The sequence below is a fragment of the Lissotriton vulgaris genome, unplaced genomic scaffold, assembly GCF_964263255.1.
Source record: "Lissotriton vulgaris unplaced genomic scaffold, aLisVul1.2 SCAFFOLD_3285, whole genome shotgun sequence".
NCBI classification, from domain to species: domain Eukaryota; kingdom Metazoa; phylum Chordata; class Amphibia; order Caudata; family Salamandridae; genus Lissotriton; species Lissotriton vulgaris.
In genome coordinates this window covers 44,882-64,428 of record NW_028255698.1, presented here as the reverse complement: position 1 = coordinate 64,428, position 19,547 = coordinate 44,882, and the positions used below count along the sequence as shown (strand labels likewise).

Sequence of the window (19,547 nt, the reverse complement as noted above, 5' to 3'; positions counted from 1 at the left end):
ATTCTCACTCATCACCCACATTAAAAATAAATTAACAGAAAATGTTATTTAAAACAATCTTTTTTTATGATTATGCAAAGTCATTTGGGCAATATTCTCTGCAGAACATAGCTGGCTTTGCAGGGTGCCCCCTGAAAGGGTGGGGCCCTGGTCCATAGCCCACTTTGCCAATGCCTCAAAAAGTCTCTGTTATTATAACAATACTATTTTGTTAAAGGCAAAGGCCTTATAAAGAGTTCAGGGCTAAATGCCGACCCCTTTGTAAATATGATCTACACAGGAATTGGAATTACGAGTGGGGCTTTAATTCTCACACCCCCCCAATTTTCCCCTGATAAATATCAGCAGGTCATACCTGCCAAAATTTTTTGAGGGAAAAGGCCAGAGAATAAGGCAGAACATGCGGAATCAGGTGTGTTGATAGTGATTTTGCGTGTTATTTCTCGTTTTCCTTTTGAATACTTGGAATAGGAGGTATTTACTACATGTGGTAAATAATACGTCACCTTAGCGTAATTGTATTTATCCTGCTACGGCAAACTTGTAATGAGGGTCATGGAGTATTTTTGTTTTTACTTGGTGGGGGAGGGAAACGGCTTGTGTTAAATTACTAGATATACAAAATACTAAACAAGCACTGGCAAAACCAATAGGCTAAAAGTTAGTTGCATGGAGAGTCCTAGAGTAAAGGGGTAGAGTGTCATAGACTGGATATTTTGGAGTAGGGTGTCATAGAGTGGAGCAGAGTGTCGTAGAGATGAGTAGAGGGGAGTAGAGCTCAGTGGTTCAGTGGTAGAGTGTCATAGAGTGCAGTGTCAAAGAGTGCAGTGTCGTAGAGAGGAATGGCGTAGACGGGTGCAAAAGGGTAGAGTGGGCTGGAGTGGATTGAGGTAGTGGGGTGGATTGGATTGGAGTAGATTGGGGTAGATTGGATTGGGGTAGAGTGAGTTGGATTGAGTGGCGCTGGGTGAATTGGAGTGGCTGGACTGGCTGGGGTTGGTTGGATTTGAGTGAGGTGGATTGGATTGGGTTGCAGTGGATTGGATTGAGGTGGATTAGATTGGTTTTGGTGGGGTGGAATGGATTGAGGTTGGGTTGGCTGGATTGGGGTGGGGAGTGGTGGGGTGGTTGTGAGTGGGATGAATTAGAGTGGAGTGGAGTGGAGGGGTCGATTGGACTGGCCTGGAGGGGTGGATTGGATTAGAGTGGGGTGAATTGGATTGAGTAGAGTGCGGTGGAGTGGGGAGGATTGGATTGGAGTGCAGTGGGTGGAATGTGATGGACTGGTGGGGTGGGGTGGAAGTAGTGAGGTGGAATAAAGAGGGAGGGAATGGAGCAGGGTGGATTGGAGTGGGGTGGATTGGATTGGAATGGGGTGGGTGGATTGGAAGGGAGTTGACTGGATTGGCATGGGGTGGATTGGATTGGAGTCAGGTCAATTTGATTAAGTGGGGGATTGGATGGGGTGGTTGGACTGAGGAACAGTGGATTGGGTGAACTGTATTAGGGTGGGGTAGATTGGTTAAAGGTGGATTGAATTGGATTGTGGTGGGGTGGACTGGAGTAGGGTGAGGGGGTGGGTTGGAGTGGGGTATATTGTATTCAGCTCAATTGGGATGGATTGGATTGATGTGGAGTGGATTGGAGTGTGGTGGATTGGATTGCGATGACTTAGATTGAAGTTGGGTGGATTGGAGTGGGTCATATTGTTTTGGATTGGAGTGGGGCTGATTTAAGTAGGGCAGATTGTCTTGGATTGGAGTAGGGCTGATTTAAGTGGGGAAGATTGGATTGGATTGGGGCAGATTGTTCTGCATTGAGTGGACAGATTGGTGTGGGGCAGATTGGTTTATGCAGATTGTGCTGGATTGTAGTGGCGTGTGTTGTGGTGGATTGGATTGAATTTTCCCCCCGAAGTTTTATATAGCGCAAACTTGACCCAAAATTAGGTATCAGAGTGCTTTACATGAGTACCAGTTGCGGTGCATGAGGACATATTCATTTTTGTTAGGCATGGGGAAATTAAGTGATTTGCCCAGAATCACAAGATGTTGAGCGTCGTTGCTGAGACTCAAACCCAGTACCCCAGATTTGAGGTTGACTGCCCTAACGATTAGGCTACATCCTTTCCCCTCTTTGGGATTGGAGTGGGATGAATTGGGGAGGGAGTGGGCTGGATTGGATTGGGGTGAGCTGGATTGAATTGGGCAGATTGGATTGGGCTGGATTTGATTGGTATGGGGTGGTTTGGATTGGAGTGGGGTGGGATGGATTGAGTATTACGAATTGGGGTGGAGTGGGTGTATTGGGTGAGGGGGATTGGAGTGGGGCAAAATGGAGTGGGGTGGATTGAAGTGGGATGGATTGGAGTGGGGCAATTGTTTTGGATTGGAGGGGGCAGATTGTTTTGGACCGGAATGGGGTGGATTAAAGTGGGGCAGAATGTTTTGGATTGGAGTGCGGTGGACAAGAGTGAGTCAGACTGGAGTGGGGCAGATTGTTTTGGATTGGAGTGTGGCAGATTGTTTTAGATTGGAGAGGGGGGGGAAGGAATGGGGAGCATCTGAGTGGGCAAATTGTTTTGGATTGGGGCATGGCAGATTGGAGTGGGCCGTATTAGAGTGGGCCAGATATGAGTGGGGCAGATTGTTTTGGATTGGAATGAACAGATTGGAGTGGGTTGGACATACAGCAGATTGGAGTCGGGCAGATGGGAGTGGGGCAGATAGCTTTGGATTGGAGTGGGCTAGATTGGAGTGGGGCAGATTGCTTTGGATTGAATGAAACAGATTGTCTTGGAATGGAGTGGGGTAGATTCTGTTGCATTGGAGTGGAGCAGATTGGAGTGTGGCAGATTGTTTTAGATTGGAGTAGGGCAGATTGGAGTGGGCAGATTGTTTTGGATTGGAGTGGGGCCGGTTGTTTTGGATTAGAGTGGGGCAGATTGTTTTAGATCTGAGTGTGGTAGATTGCTTTGGATTGATGCATGGCAGATTGTTTTGAATTTGAGTGGGGCAGACTGGAGTGGTGCAGATTGATTTGTATTGGAGTGGCCATATCAAGAAATGGGATATTCCCAAAGTTAGATCTGGACCTGGGCACTACGTGATACAGAAGACAATGGCCCTAGAACCTTATTCACAACAGCAATTTAGTCAGAGCACATAGTTAATTTTATTCTTATGGCAGATGTGAGTGGGGATGATTGTTTTGGATTGGAATGAGTGGATTGGAGTTGGTTGGATGTACAGCAGATTGGAGTTTCGCAGATGTGAGTGGGTTAGATTGTTTTAGATGTTTTAGATTGTTTTAGGGGTGGATTATTGGAGTGGAGTGGTTTGGAGTTGGGTAGATTGTATTTAACTGGATTAATATGGATTGGATTGGTGTGGGGTGTATTTGATTAGAGTGGGTGGATTGATTGGAGTGGGGTTGATTGGATTGGAGTGGAGCGGAATGGTTTGGGGTGAGGTGGATTTGCTTGGGGTGAGGTGTTTTGGATTGGAGTGGGACAGATTGGCAGCACAAACAGAATTGCGAAGATTTATTCTCTATAGTTCACTTTCTTTTATTTTGCCCAGTCTTTTTTTCTCACTGTGCTGTCATGTTTTGTTGTGTTTTTGCTTGTGGGTGCTGTTCTCAATAGATGATGATTATTTCTTTCTTATGTGAATCCTTAACACATAATCGTTCAGTGCACCCCAATCCACCACATTTAAATCCATGCCAATCCCCCCACCTCACCTCACTCCAATGTACTCCATTCAATCCAATCTACCACAGAGCAATCCAAACCACCCCAATCAAATCCAAAGCACTCAACCCAATCCAATCCAATCCACTCCGAACCACCACACTCCAATCCTCCCAGCCCAGCCAACTCCTATCTGCCCCACTCCATTTCACCGCACTCCAATCCAAAACAATCTGCTCCACTGCTATCCAAAACAATCTGCCCTCCTCCAACACAATCAGCCCAGTTCCATTCCAAAACAATCTGCCACATTCCAATCCAAACAATCTGCCCCATTCCGACCCAAAACAATCTACCTAACTTCAATCCAAACAATCTGCCCACTCCGATATGCCCTGCTCCAATCAAACAAAATCATCCCCACTCCAGTGTCCAATCCAAAACAATCTGCCCCACTCCAATCCAAAACAATCTGCTTCACTCCAATCCAAAACAATTTGCCCCGCTCCTATCAAAGACAATCTGACTCACTCCAAGCTGCCCCACTCCATTCCAAAACATTCTGGCCCACTCCAATCCAAAACAATCCACCCCACTCCAATCCAATCAACCTCACCCCACTCCAATCCAATCCAATCCAGCCAAATGTAATCTACCCCACTCCATGTAACCCCACCCCACTCTACTCCAATTCACTCAACCCCCAATCTAATCTACCTCAATCCAATCCACCCCACCCATATCCAGTTCACTCCACTCCAGTCCACTCAACCTCAATATAATCCACCCACCCAGTCCAATCCAACCCACTCCAGTCCAATCCACCTCACTGCAATCCAATATACTCCACTCTAATCCACCCACCCCATGCCAATCCAATCCAATCCATCCACTCTAGTTAATCCCACTCCATTACACCCCCTCCATTCTACCCTGTTCCAGTCTACCTTACTCAATCCATTTCACTCCACTCCAATACACCCCACCTCAATGCAATCCACCCCTCTCCAATCCACTACATTCCACTGCAATCCAACCCACCCCACTCAATCCAATTCAAACCACCCACCCCACTCCACTCCAATCCAATCCACCCCATTCCTGTTCATTCACCCCAATCCAGTCCACCTTAACCAACCCAACCCAACCCAATTTCAATCCACCCCACTCCAGTTTAATCCACTGCATCTTGTCCACCCACTCCACCCCACCCCAGTCTAATCTATCCCACTCCAATCCAAACCAATCCAACCCATTCCACTCTACCCCACTCCAATCCATTCCAACCTACTTCACTCCAGTCTCCCTCTCTAGTCCAGTCCACCCCAATTCAGACAAGTCAACCCTACTCCACCTCAATGCAATCCTTCCCTCTCCAGTCGAATCCATCCCCCTCCAGTGCTCTCTAATCAGCTCACTCTAATTTACCTTACTCTAAACCACCCTACTATAATCCAATCCACCCTACCTCAATCCAATCCACCCCACCCCAGTCCTATCACTCCAATCAATCCACCCACCCCAAAACAATGTAATCCACCCCACTCCAATCCACCCCAATCCAATCCATCTCACCCCATGTCAAACCACAACACTCCAATCCACCCATCCATTCCACCTACTCTAATCCACCCACTCCACTCAACCCAACCCACCCCAATCTATTTGAATACAATCCACCCCTGTTCCTCAATCCACTACACCCTATTCAATCTTACTCCAAACACTCCAATCTGTGAAACTCCACTCTACGAAATTCTCTGCCACTGAACTCTACTCCCCTCTACACTACTCTGTGACACTCTACTCCCTATTCCACTTTACAACACTCTACTCCAACAAATCCAGTCCACAACACTGGTATTCAACATGGCAAAAACACATTGCATAAGCCAATAGCTCTTCTATAGGCTAGTCCTATTGGCTTTGCCATTGCTTGTTAATATAATTTGTCAGTTGAAAAGCCATTTGTTAATTTGCTTATAATTTTAGCACAGTTTGAGGAATTTGGCTGTAATCTGGCAGACACATAGGGGCATATTTACGAGTCGCTTTGCGACACTCTCGTACCACTCAACGTGGTGCAAGAGTGAAGCAACCTAAAAATTTGATTTATGAAACCATAAAGGTCACCTTGCAAGCCCTAAGTGGTTTCATAAATTACAGGTAATGCAATGCAGCCCAAATCGCTGCTTTGCATTACTGTGCGCCAGGGAGATGTTTCTATGGGTGTTGCGTGGGTGTTCCCTCGCAACATCCATTGATTTTTACGCATTACCTGACTTACCAGAAGTGGGGTTCTTGGAATGCACTAAAAACCTATGCTTCCCCAGGTGAGGCATAACGAAGAGAAATATGTTTATTTCTCCTCGTTTTTTTCCTCTTTCTATGTGTGCTATTTTCTGCAGTACACAAAGAAATAAGAAAAAGACTGGATTATTTTTGTGCAGGAAGGTGCCCCTTCTTGCACAAAAACTATCTTCCTTACAATGCAGGCACTGAGGTGCAAGGGTACCTGCTTTGAGCTAGGTAGCCAAAAGGGTGCCAGCGCAGAGTAAAAGGCAGGAATGCACCTTATTGACTTAAATATGGCACATTCCTGCCCTTTGCATGCCATACATTGCAGTACAGCTAGATGACTTGTTGCATTGCACTGATTGAATTGGCCATGAATATGGCCCATGGTACATTTAGATTACCATTGGTATTTTTTGATTTGTGCATATCAATGGGAGGTCTATTAAAAAGGTGGGTGGGCAAAAAGTGCTACATTGCTAATAATCTTCAGTTTTCTATTGGTGTGTCAATTACACCCCTGACTTAAAAAGCGAGAAACTCCCCGTAAGGAAGGCAGAACACAAATGGAGACTTACAAAAGATATTACGGACAGGCATCATTACAAGACATTACATTACCACTACATGGATAATTTAGCCATGGCCAAGAGAGCCTATCTAGGAAACAGAATTAACCAAGCCTCAGATTCTCATAAAGAGCTATACAAGATTGTGAAGGAATTTACCAACCCCCCCTAAACAAAATAAATGATATCCACAAACTATTCCACCAATGAATAAACACTTCACTAGAGCAAAGTACTGTGGAAACTCCCCCAGGTATACCATCTCTCTCAAAGAATTCAGCACAAAAACAGAGGAAGATACCTCCACAATATTATTAAATATTAAATCTGGCTCACCGACTGACCCAGCATCCTCTCAGATTTTATCCAAGATTGGACTAGCTCTTATTTCCAATCTAACCAAAATTCTTAATCTTTCACTATCACAATCCACAGTACCTTCACATTGGAAAGGAGCCGTTGTTAGACGATTTTGAAAAAGCCATCAGCTGACCCCAAGCAACTATCTAACTTTAGACCGATCTCTCTTCTACCCCTGTTTGGCAAAGTAATGGAATCAATGATTAATAACCAATTATCTAAACATCTAGAAAGTAACAATCTCCTTGATCTCCCCTCCCCCTAGCGCCTTGAGACCCTCACGGGTGAGTAGCGCGCTTTAAGCCCACTGATTGATTGATTGATTAATTGATCCATCTCAGTCGGGTTTCCGGTCGCATCACAGCACCGAAACGGCTCTGGTAGAGATAGTCGATAACATCAGGCTCTCTTTAGATGCTAGACAGTCTGCCATTCTGATCCTACTTGATTAGTCGGCTGCCTTCGACACCATCTCTCATGGCATCCTTTTGTAGCGCCTACGGGAGTGTGGTTACAATGGAATAAAAGCAACCTAACGGACCGTTCCTCTAAGTACAAATAGGTAGTTTATTGTCCAAAATCCAGATTATCGACAAAGGAGTTCACCAGGGATCAATTTTAAGCCCTACACTTTTTAACTTATATGTGTCACCTTTGGCTAAAATAATCAGAGCACATGGTTTTGACACTGTGTCTTACGCCGACGATACGCAACTATTAATCACTCTTGGTCCTTATCACACTGATACCCAACACAGATTTAAACTGTGTATGTCAACTGTTAATGACTGGATGTCATACAACCATCCACTGCTAAATGCGAGCAAGACAGAGCTCTTGCTTTTTGGTGATGCTCAATACGTTTGGTCCTCTGAATGGTGGCCGCTCTCACTGGGGCAGTGTCCCCCGCCCAAGACAGCAGTCCACAATCTGGGAGTGGTAATGGACAATAAACTCTCCATGGCCGACCACGTAGATTCTGTGGTACGTACAAGCTACGGCTTAATGCGATCCCTCAGGAAAATCTTTAAATTGATTCCCCTCTACTCTCGTATGCCCCTTGTTCAGGGATTAAACATCCATCGCCTGGACTATGGAAACGCGCTGTTGTTTGCATCAATAAATGAAAAGCTTCTGTCCACACTACAGGCTCTGCAGAACACAGTGGCAAGGCTGGTCTAAAAACCCTCCACTGGCTCCCTATCAGAAAGAGGATTAATTTCAAGCTATGTTGCCTGGTACATAAAACACTGAACAATAAAGGACCAATCTATCTAGCAAAGAAAATGGGCAAATACCAGCCAGTTAGAACTCTCCGCTCTAACAGCAAACATTTTTTAACCATCCCCAAGGTCCGTACTGTAAGGAACGGCTGTAGGTCCCTATCCAGAATTGCGCCTGAGCTATGGAATGCACCACCTGTACAGCTCTGCCTAGAAATTGACCACAAAACTTTCCGTAAAGCCCTCAAAACGTGGTTATTCTAACGCTCTGCCCAGACCTAGTTTCTGCTTTTCGGCCAATACTATGAGACCTACGGGTGACATGCGCGCTCAAAAAATATCTAATACATACAGTACAATACAATTTTCATGCCAATGCGCTAAGGAGAAGCATACTTAAAGGGTGGGTGGGGGTCAATGAAAAATTTATTTTCTTATCTCGTTGGTGCTATTTGTTCATTCAGTGTCAAGCGTGGCATGTAGTTAACAAGTAATGACTTTTACTCATAGTTTTCTCTGTTTCATGCAGGGCCATTAAGAGGAGGCACATCAAAAGGCGGAAGGCAAAGAAGTATGTATTTGCTAATAAATTTGGCACTGTGTGAGGAACCCACATGAATTCTGGTAGACAGCTTTTGGTTAGTCAAGTTTTTAGCAGATTTGTCCGGAATCAGCAAAGATAAATTGAGGTGGGCAGTAAATGTTTAATTCTCTAATAACTTTGTTGCTGTTTGATAAATTTGCAAGAATATTTGGTTACATGTAGATCAGATAGGCAGAGCAAAGTACAAGGAGAGGCCAAGAAAAGAGAAAGTCTACAGCCTATTCCCGCTGTGCACACAGGAGGCCTTGCAGTGATGTTTGCTCATGGAGCTTGGGCATAATGGGCCTGATTCACAAAAGTAATCTGAGACAAAATCCTAACTTTACGACTTTTGGTAATCACAGAGGGCATTTAGGAGTAGTAAAGTTAGGATTCCTAACTTTACTACTCCTAAATGCCTTTTGTGAGTACCGAAAGTGGTAAAGTTAGGATTTTGTCTCAGTTAAACTTAAGTTTTGGTCTTAAAATCCTAACTTTACCACTTTTGGTATTCACAAAGGGCATTTAGGAGTACACAAGAAAAAGGGTTTAAACAGGTGTGGTAAGGAGTGGCACCAACATAAAGTGTGCATATTATTTTTCTCATGCCACGTATTATGGTGTCGCAGGTGAGGGATAACCGCTGAACCCCCTAGGATATAGAACAAATGTCTTACAAAAATTACAGCAGGCCTGTGCACACATAAACAGTACCTAGAACTGAATTCTCTATGTCGTATCTCTTTGCAAAGAAAATTTAAATCAACACGTAAATGCAGTAACAATAAAGACAGGTAATCATAAGTTGTATTTTTCTTTCTTTATTCCAGAATGGTTGCCCAGCCGCCAACACATGTTTCGTCTTGGGAGGTACCCCACGACTTCTTCAGGGCATCTGGCAAAGCAAGATGAATTGGAAATTTGAATGAAATGCCCTCTGTCGGTTGTACTTCCGTTCCTTCTGGCGTCAAGAAAAAGAATATTCCTAAAGTTGCAGTCCTGGTAAGGGATATCGACTGGATCTAAGTGTGGTAGCTTCTAATGAGAGTGTATAAGTCCTAGTATAAGCAATTGGAAAATGGGCTAGGTATCTGGGATAGTGCTGTAAATAATTGACACGCTGTACAAATTCTGGCACCAGTAGATTGTCCGGTGAGTCAGATATCAAATACGGATATCCGTGACAGCGATCTGTATTTGATATCTGACTCTCTTGACAATCTACTGCTGCCAGAATTTGTACAGCGTGTTGATTATATACAGAACTATCCCGGATACCTAGTCCGTTTTCCAATTGCTTTTACTAGAACTTATACGCTGTCATCAGTAGCTACCACTCCTAGGTCCAGTTGATGTCCCTTACCAGGGCTGCAACTTTAAGAATATACTTTTTCTTCATGCCAGTTTGGACGGAAGTGCAACTGGCAGAGAGAATTTCATTCAAATTTCCAGTACATCTTGCTTTGCCGGACGCCCTGAAGAAGTTATGGGGTAGCTCCCCAGACGAAACACGTGTTGGCGGCTGGGCAACCGTTCTGCAATAAAGAAATAAAAATACAACTTATGATTACCCGTCTTTGTTGTTACTGCATTTACGTGTTGTTTTACATTTTCTTTGCGACTAGATACGACATAGAAAATTGAGCTCTAGGTACTGTTTATGTGTGCACAGGCCTGCTGTTATTTTTGTGCCAGGTGCCATGAACAATATAATCAAGAGGTCAAAATTTGCTATCACAAAGCTCACAGGTGGGACACAGGAGCTACACTATGACACCTGAAGGGGCACACTGGACAGAGCGTCTTGAATTGAAGGCAGGTGATGACACCCTCTCTGTAAACACAGGATTTCTGCCACTATGGGTTTCTTCTGTCCAATTCTAGTTTTGATGCTTGAACACCACAATCCGAATAGTGTCTTCTAATTGTTGAGTAATGTGTGTTATTACCCATTGTGAGAAGTTGGCCTGATATGTGATGTCCACTATTCTAGTGGGCACCCTGTATCAGTCCAAACAACCCTTATGGTGATGGTTGTAAAGACAACCTTATAGACCAGCTGTCCTAGTGGTAGCATGTACAAAGCAGTCTTAGGCTAATACTTCAGAGAGCATGTGAAGCCAATTGTTTTACCAATAATAACCCCTTGAATACCAAATGAAAGGACACCACACAAGGTATATATAATATATATGTATGAATGTATTACTAACACAACCCCTCTGCACTCTTTATGAGGTCAGAGTTCGAGATACAGCACAAGTGACTCAATAAGCATACTATAAGTTGCACAAGTACAATTCTGCCCTAGGCGCCTCACGAACCATATACTAAATAAGTGGTATAAGAACCACTTCAGAACAGATGAATAGGCCTAGGGCCTAGGGAATCGCTGGCACTACACTAAACAAACACAGGTTAGGAAGTAGGAGTCTCACAGGATGCGTGTGCAGTGTCTAAACACACATGCGAGTTCTCATAGACTTTCAATGGGAACATAAAAGTTAGAAACTAGTTGATTTCGGACAGTCCGGGTGGACTTGTGGGGAAACCCAGTTAAAACAGGACACTTGGATAGTTATTACCCACGGGAGCACCGGAGTACTCGAGTTACCTCACCCAGGGAAACCGGGTGCCTAGGTGTGAAGTCGTGTCAGGTTTCGTCGTCGATTCCTATGGAGAGCTGCAAGAAGGTGCTGCAGGCGACCAGGAGGAAGATGTCCAGATGGAGCCAAGGGTGGATCGGAGAAGTGAAGAACCTGAAAGCAGAGGGGACAGAGTCTGGGTCACTAGCCAGTGACCATGAAAGAACCAGAAAGGAACCAGGCATTGTTGAGCTGCAAACAGGTGGAGAAGTGAAGCTTGTCTCTGCAGCCACGTGGACCAGGAGGCGCCGACGATGAATAGGAGCTGGATGTGGACTGTCCCACAAAGGCTCTCGCTGTTGGCGGTGTTGGCTTCCGGATTGGAGTCAACAAGCCTTGGCAAAGGCACCCCACGCAGGAAGTGAACATCAGCTTCTTTTACAGACCAGCAAGGTCTGTGGAGCTTCCCCTTTACAGGAAATCAAGAGCAAGCCCAGATCAACCGGGCGAGCAGAGTTGTTTCAAAATGGAGTCTTCAAGATGGCCACTAGCCAGCGGGCTAGCAACCGCAAAGACGCATCGAGAGGAAATGCAAGAGCAGGCCCCACGCGGCACTCATGGAGTGTGGAGGGCTGAGCTTTGGTGCACTTACAACTCTGGGTTGGGGCTTCTCAAGTCCCAATGCACAACTTCGAGGACGCCTCAGAAGCTGCACAATTTAACAAAGAGCAAAATGGCCTGGTGTTCGGTCCCACGTCTCTCGTGTCTGCCACGAGTCTCAGCTTTGCTGGAGGTGTGGGTCCGAGACGTCCGGAAGTCCAGTCATGTGAAGCAGGGTCGTCGGGATCCTTCGGGAGTGTCGACAAAGCAAACCAGCAATTCGCTAGGTGGTGTCTGTTTGCACAGGGTGGTCACTCAGATAATAAAGTGCTGTATGACTTTTGCACTGCAATAATAAATGTGTGAATATTGGGCTAAGTATTTTCATTGTCATGGAAGATAGATAGACTTGTTGCGTGAGGAGATGAATATCCGTGGTTGGCAGATTAGCTGCAAATGACTTTAAGGCCAGACTATAGAAGGAGGGAACACAGAGTGGAATTAAAGGTATGTAGGGGCAGATTTACAATATCTGGCGCATCCCGGCATATCAGCAGGGATGCGCTAGTTATTGTGCGCAACGGCTCCGCCACCATGGGGCAAATACGGCACAGATGCGTGACGCAAGCGCGACGCAGCTCCAGCAATGCTCTGGGGGGCCCTATTTTTACAATGCTGCGTCAATCCTTACACCTGCTTCAAGCAGGTGCAGGATTTTGACGCAGCATGGGCTCAAAAGTGACTGAGTGAAATCTTGTAGATTTCACTCAGCCTCTTTTGGAAGGCGTTCCTGCGCCGGAACGCCCCCTCCCCCCCGCAGGAACGCCGACTTCTGGTGCAGGGCTTTACAACGTCACGTTGTAAATACCCCGCAGCATGGCACATCTTATGCGCCGCCGCTGGGTCACAAAAGTGACACAACAGCGGAGTAAAAGAGGCGCAAGGGGCTTGTAAATCTGCGTGTAGTCTCCCAGATTATGTTTCTTTGCTACCAGATAGAGTGAATATGTTTCCCAACTGCGTAAGTGCACACGTTAAATTGTTAGGTCGAAAAACGCATCAGGCATATTTGTTATTTGAAAAGACATATGTTGTAACCGCAAAAAATAGTTACAAATATTGATAAACGGAAGTATTTAAACGTACAAATAAATGTAGCTGGTCTCCGATTATGTTAGCTCCTGTACACCGATGTCTGCCTAAAAAGAACGCACCTTGTTTACTGAGGGTTACAGTCCGGTTTTTTTTTCTCTTTCTCTGCTCATTAGGGAGGTGATCTGTCGTCAAAGAATCTATTGTCTGGTATCTGAGTGTGGCTCACGTGCCTGTGCACGAGCCAAGCCTCGGGCAGCCTGACCGGAAAGCACCTCTGATCCCTGCCGCCAGCCGCTCAACAACACAACTGTTGTTGCTGGCTCAGTAGACACAGAAGCAACGAAAATAATGTTCCTTGCAGTTAACCATATTCTCCTCCTCCTCCTCAAACATGAAAAGAGCAAAGAAGAAGAGTCGAGCGATTATGCCAAAACCTTAGTAATTATACATCTGAATTAAGACCACCCTTACAAGACACCTTGTGATACTTTGACTGTTTCTGCAACAACATCTCAACTGAACGGAGATCGTGAGATGACACACCCAAGGGACCCTCAACATAGGCATTGGAGGTGGGCGCTGCCAGTCCTTTGTTACTATCGGCCACATGCATCATTGTTGCCGTTTGCGATTCCTAAATTGCGAAAATTAAAGAATCGCAATTTAGAAATTGCAAACGGCAATGCATGAAAAATTCTCATTTCTTTTTGCGATTTGGTATTTTTCCTTAATTTCGATTCACAAGTTGCGAATCGCAATTAAGGAAAACCCTTCCCATTGATTCCAAAAGGCCCATAGGAATGAATGGGAAGGCATTCACATTTTGGCCCACATGCATCATTGTTTCATTTTGCACTTCCTAATTTGCGATTTTTAGGGAATCGCAAATTAGGAAATGCAAAATGGGATGCATGTACATTTTCTCAAAATATTTGAGAATCAGTAAAAATCGCAATTTTTACCGATTCTCAAATATTATGCGATTAGCAAAGTGCGAATTCGCAATTCCCGTTCATTCCTATGGGCTAAAATGCCCATAGGAATGAATGGAAATTGCGAATTCGCACTTTGCTAATCGCAAATCCTGATTGCATTTCAAGGGTGGAGAGGGGGGTTCAAATGACCCCCCCCCTGCACCCATGAAATGTTGTTTTCGCATCATGTTGCACACACACATGTCCTAAGGACATGTGTGTCCGTAACATGAATGTGTAAAAAATGCTTTTGCAGAGTTTTTAACACTTTTTGCAAATTTACCGAGTGGTTCAACCACTCGGTAAATTTGACACCCTAATTGCGAATTCGCAATTATAAAAGTAATCATGCATTGCTTTTAAGAAATCGCAAATTTGCGATTTCTTAAAAGCAATCGCATTTTTAGAAATCGCAAAAATGTTGCGATTTCTAAAAATGCTTGATGCATTCCAAAAAGCATTTTTGGAATCGCAAACGGCCGATTTTAAGGAATCGCACCGTTTGCGACTCCAAAAATGCTTGATGCATGTGCCCCTTTGAGAATTTCATTTTGCGAATCGCAAAATGTGAATGCAATTTCAAGGGTGCAGGGGGGGTCCAAAGAACCCCTCCCTGCACCCCTGAAATTTAACTTTAAGTGCAATTTACACACACACATGACCCAAGGACATGTGTGTGTGTAAATTAAAACTTTCAAATATGCAACTAGTGCATGTTTGAAAGTTTTCGGTAAGTTAGCATGAAGTTCAACTTCATGCTAATTTACCCCTTCTAAATTGCGAATTCGCAATTTAAAAAATATCATGCATTGCATTTAAGAAATCTGAAATTGCGATTTCTTAAATGCAATTGCAATTTTAGAAATCGCAACATGGTTGCGATTAAAATTGCGAAATGCACGATGCATTCCAAATTAGTCAAGTGCATTCGCAAACGGCTGAAAATTGCGATTCGCACCGTTTGCGAATGCAATTGACTTTGATGCATGTGGGCATAGGATCCTAACAGTAGTGGTTTGTCCTCCATGTCACAGTGGGAAGGCGCGCCGAGCTACTAAATGTATCCGAAAATAAATGGGGGAATCCCAATTTTATCAGCACAACAACATTTTAGTTGGACCTCAGACCTTGAGGCACATCCTTTTTGTCAGCTCTCAGAGCCTCCATACCAGTGATCCGACTACCTTCCCCTACATTTCTTTGCCATCTCTTCTGGTCTTCTAATCCCCTCCACTCCCTCCAGCTAGGTATCTTCAGGTCTGCTATTCTTGGCCCTTGTCATCCAAGTCCCTCCGGCACTGGTCAGTACTTTCGGGTCCTCCTACTCCCCTCATCTTGCTTGTCCAGGGCCTCCTGGTCCTGCTACTCCTTGTGCTTTTATCTTTTTGGCCCCTGTTCTCTGGGTCCGGATTCCCCAGTCCACATCAGCCTGGTCCCCCTAATCCCCTCATCTTGCTTGTCCAGGGCCTCCTGGTCCTGCTACTCCTTGTGCTTTTATCTTTTTGGCCCCTGTTCTCTGGGTCTGGATTCCCCAGTCCACATCAGCCTGGTCCCCCTAATCCTTTTCACTCTGGTCCCAGTACGCATCGTCCTGTTTCACCCGGTTCTCCTTCTCTATTTGTTTGTTGTCTGCTATGACCTTGGTCACCCTGGACCTCATGGATTGGGCCTCTCTAGTCCTGGACCATCTGGTCCTGCTTCACATGGCTCTGGTCATTCTACAAGATCTGGTGGACTACCTCTTGGTCCTTCTCCCTCTATTTTGTCATCACACTCATCCTATCATTCTCCTCTGCCTTCAATGCTGTCACTCAGATTTTTATTTATTTATTTTGGCTTCCAGATGTCTTTTGCTGAGGCAAAGAGGTCAAAGATAGAAATGAGAGTCATGTGTAAGAGACAAGACCCAGTTCACTTTAAACACTTCTTATCTTGGTAAAACTAAAGCTACAATTCCCAAGATACTTTGGGCGGGTGACTAAAATGCAAGTGGGGCTGCACAGGTCAATATTGGCGTGGAACTAGTAAGGATCTATGCCTGAATCCCACTCTGCTGAGTGAATAGTGTAAGGAAATCTGTGTATTTAGCTGACCGGTAGCTTCCCTTATAAATTACCAAGATGCCTTGCTCACCTTTTTCCTGATTTCACTTCTCCTGCTCCATAGAAACCTCATTACTACTTCCACCCAATGTACCTCCTGTATCATGTAACATGCTCATTATTCGTTGGGGAAATAAGTTTAAAGAGTCATGTGCAGATAGCCAAATACTCCCAGACAGTAGTACAAAATATCTGTGTCAAACCCTGCAGCTGCTGAAGGAAAGGTTTGAATTCCACATTGATTTCCCTGTCTTTGATTAACTTTAAACAACTTAGCTTAATTCACACACTTACTTTTGCACTCACTTTGTACATTTATAAATGCACTTACTTTCAAATGTTTTCAAACTCTCTTGCACAGCTATTTTAAGATGGCCGCCACCCTGCAATTGTCCTTTTTTGTTCTTGTCCAGGTAGATAAAGACTTTCACCACACTATCCGGTTTCAGCTAGATAAACACTGAAGTTTAAGATATTTAGCCGGTTGCTTGCTCAATAGCAGGGAATATGTACTATTTTGCTGATTGCAGTGTAAATAGCAGAAATTGTGAACTATTTGACCTGTGGGCATTTGGAGCACTGCTCGTTAGTGGGAGGAGCAAGAAGTCAGAGGCAACCAATGTGGAGGATGTGTTGGGATTGTGGGGTTTGAATGGTGTTCTGCTGCTTTCTAGTGTAGACTGGGTGGTGGAGGGTGCACACAAACAGCTGGGACATGCACCATGAGGCGGGTATTCCTGTATGTAGGAAGGTGGATAACCACCCCCTTCCTGGGTCCCACCCATAGGAGGGACCTAGCAGGTAATCCAGCCCCCTAGATTGGTATAAGAATGGGAGCAGTGCCAAAGCACTCAGATTATCCTGACTGAAACTTATGAAACAAAACTCTGGACCCTTCGACATCCTACTCAACATAGAAGACTGAAGAATATCCCTTGTGGTCAAGGAGTGACCACCCTGTGCAAACAGGCACCATCCATCACCTCGACATTTGCTTTGTTGCAGTTCCCGCCGGAACTCGAGCAACAGAGTTCGACAAGACCAAGCGTGCCTGCCTTCTAACAGCCCGATCCACAGTCCCTGCAGAGCTGAGACCCGTGGAGGCGACCTGAAGCGTGGGGCCCACCATCTTGGTAAGCCCATGAGACGCTGACCGTGCAGCTCCCGAGTGACCCTCGAAGCTGTGCATTGGGGTTTAAGAAGCCCCAGCCCTGAGCCTCTCTTGCACCGAAGCTCACCCATCCACACTCACCGAGTGCTGCGTGGGGCCCTTCTGCATCTTTTGGCTCAACGCGTTGGCCTGGTCACTTGCTCGTTGGATTGTGGCCTCTGTGCCAACGAACCTTGAAAGCTAACTTGTGATTCTGGTTGCTCCAGACTTGCCCTCGCTCCACTGAAAAGGAGCACCCACTCTGACCCTCCTGGTCCGAGTACAACGCCATCTTTGAATCCTGCGTGGGTTGCCCTTGCCAAAGGTTGTTTGCTCCAATCTGGAAGCCGACACCGCCGACAGCGAGAGGCTGCGTGGGACAACGCGTGATCTACTCCTGGACATCCTCGGTGTCCCAGAGTCCACGTGGCAGCGGAGAGAAGCAACCCGTCAGTGACCTGAAAGCGCCCAACATTGCCTGGTTCCTTCTGGTTCCACCCTGGTCACGGCTAAGTGACCCAGACTCTGTCCCCTCTGCTTTCAGATCATCTTTAACTTCGATCCACCTTTGGATCACACCGGACACTTCTCGTCTCAACGCCTGCAGCATCTTCAGCTCCAAGCACCAGCAACCTGCGTGACAAAACCCGACACTAGTTCGCACCTGTGCACCCGCTTCCTGTGGGTGAGGTAACTCAGCAACGCCGGTGTTCCCACACTGGTACACACCTCTAGTGTATGTGTCTTAAGTTTCGTCCTTCTAGGTTGAGCGGAAGTATCTTTAAACTATAACTTTATAACTTTTACCCACCATTGACTTTACATTGGTGCATGCCTGTGCTTTAAGCGCTGCACCCGAATCCCGCGGGCTTTTCCCGACTTCAGCATTGCTAGTCCCGACTGCTCCCAGCGATTCCCTAGGCCCTAGGCCTAACCACTGTTCGATTGGTATCTCTTATACCACTTTCTTAATATATGGTTTGAGTGGCCACCCGCCCTCATCCATAATTGTGCAACTTTCATATGTTTAACGGTGCTTTTGTTTAAATGCTTGTGCCTCTGCACTCATAAAGAGTACAGAGGATTATTCTAGTAATAAATACATATATTGTTATAATATATACTTGTGTGGTGTCCTTTCATTTGATATTACAGGATTGTGATTGGTAAAACAGCGCGCTTAACACAACCTCTTAAGTTAAGCCTTTCAGGCTGCTTAGTCCATGCTACCATTTGGATAGCTTGTCTATAAGGTTGACTTACAACCAGACACCATAAGGGTTGTTTGGACTGATACAAGGTGCCCCCAGAATTGGAGACATCATATATCAGGCCAACTTCTCACATTGGTGTGCAGCGCTGCGGATTTGAGCTTGCTGTTGTTTTACCATTGCAATCTTTTTATCAAATTGAAAGATCGCATTAAGTACCTTAGGTACATATAAACAAAAGCTTAGCATATTTCAGTTCTACTGAACTTAGTAGTTGTAGATCAAAGGGCTTAGCACACTCTGCCTACAACTCACTAGCAAGGTACAGTAGGAAAACACTTGATGTAGGTAAGTGCACCATTTGCACCTCACTAGCAGTCATGTCTGGCATAGGTGAAGCCCCCGGCTCCAGCCTGTGACAGTTGACCTTACCAAGGCAACTTCCAGCTATGACAAACTTAGCCATAAAGACTTGAGTGCCTTGTGCATTGCAAGAGGGCTAAAAAGGGGTCACAACCCCACCATTCCTTCCCTGATAGCCATCCTGGAAAAGGATGACTTAGATAAGGCGAGTGCAATTCCCTTAGATGCAGGGGATGGAGTGAACCCCCCTGAGACTGAGGCCAGCCCAGAGGTGGAGGAGGAAGAAGAGGAGGATGACTCAGAAGAAGATGAGTCAGGTCAGAATCAGAGGGGTAACCAGTTACTAGTTGGCAGGCTTAACCAGACCAACTTGGACCTACATGGGAATGGAGAGGGCCAGCACCTCCCCAGACCCTACAACATAGTACCTGCAGGTAATAGAAGGATGAGGTCTCCCTCAAGGGATTCTCATATTTCTAATGCCTCCAGGGAATCTCAAAGGGGAATGACTTCCCCCCAGAGAAAAGAGCATAGGGCCAGAATGAGGGCTGTCCAACTCCAGATGGAGAGGGAAGAGGTAGCCTTGGCTCAAGCTAAGCTTGCTTTAGCAAAAGAACAAAAATTGTGTGGAATAGATTCCACCGGTGGCAGCAATATAATTCCTAGAGAGAAAGACAGGTCCTATGATACTAGAAACCTGACAAAGATTGTGCCCCCATACAAGGAAGGGGATGACATCCACA

General features: G+C 45.4%; 1 pseudogene; it reads left to right on the top strand.

Moving 5' to 3' along the window:
- The window catches only part of LOC147659034 (uncharacterized), a 66,777-nt pseudogene that overhangs the window by 44,976 nt on the left and 2,254 nt on the right, over positions 1-19,547 (top strand).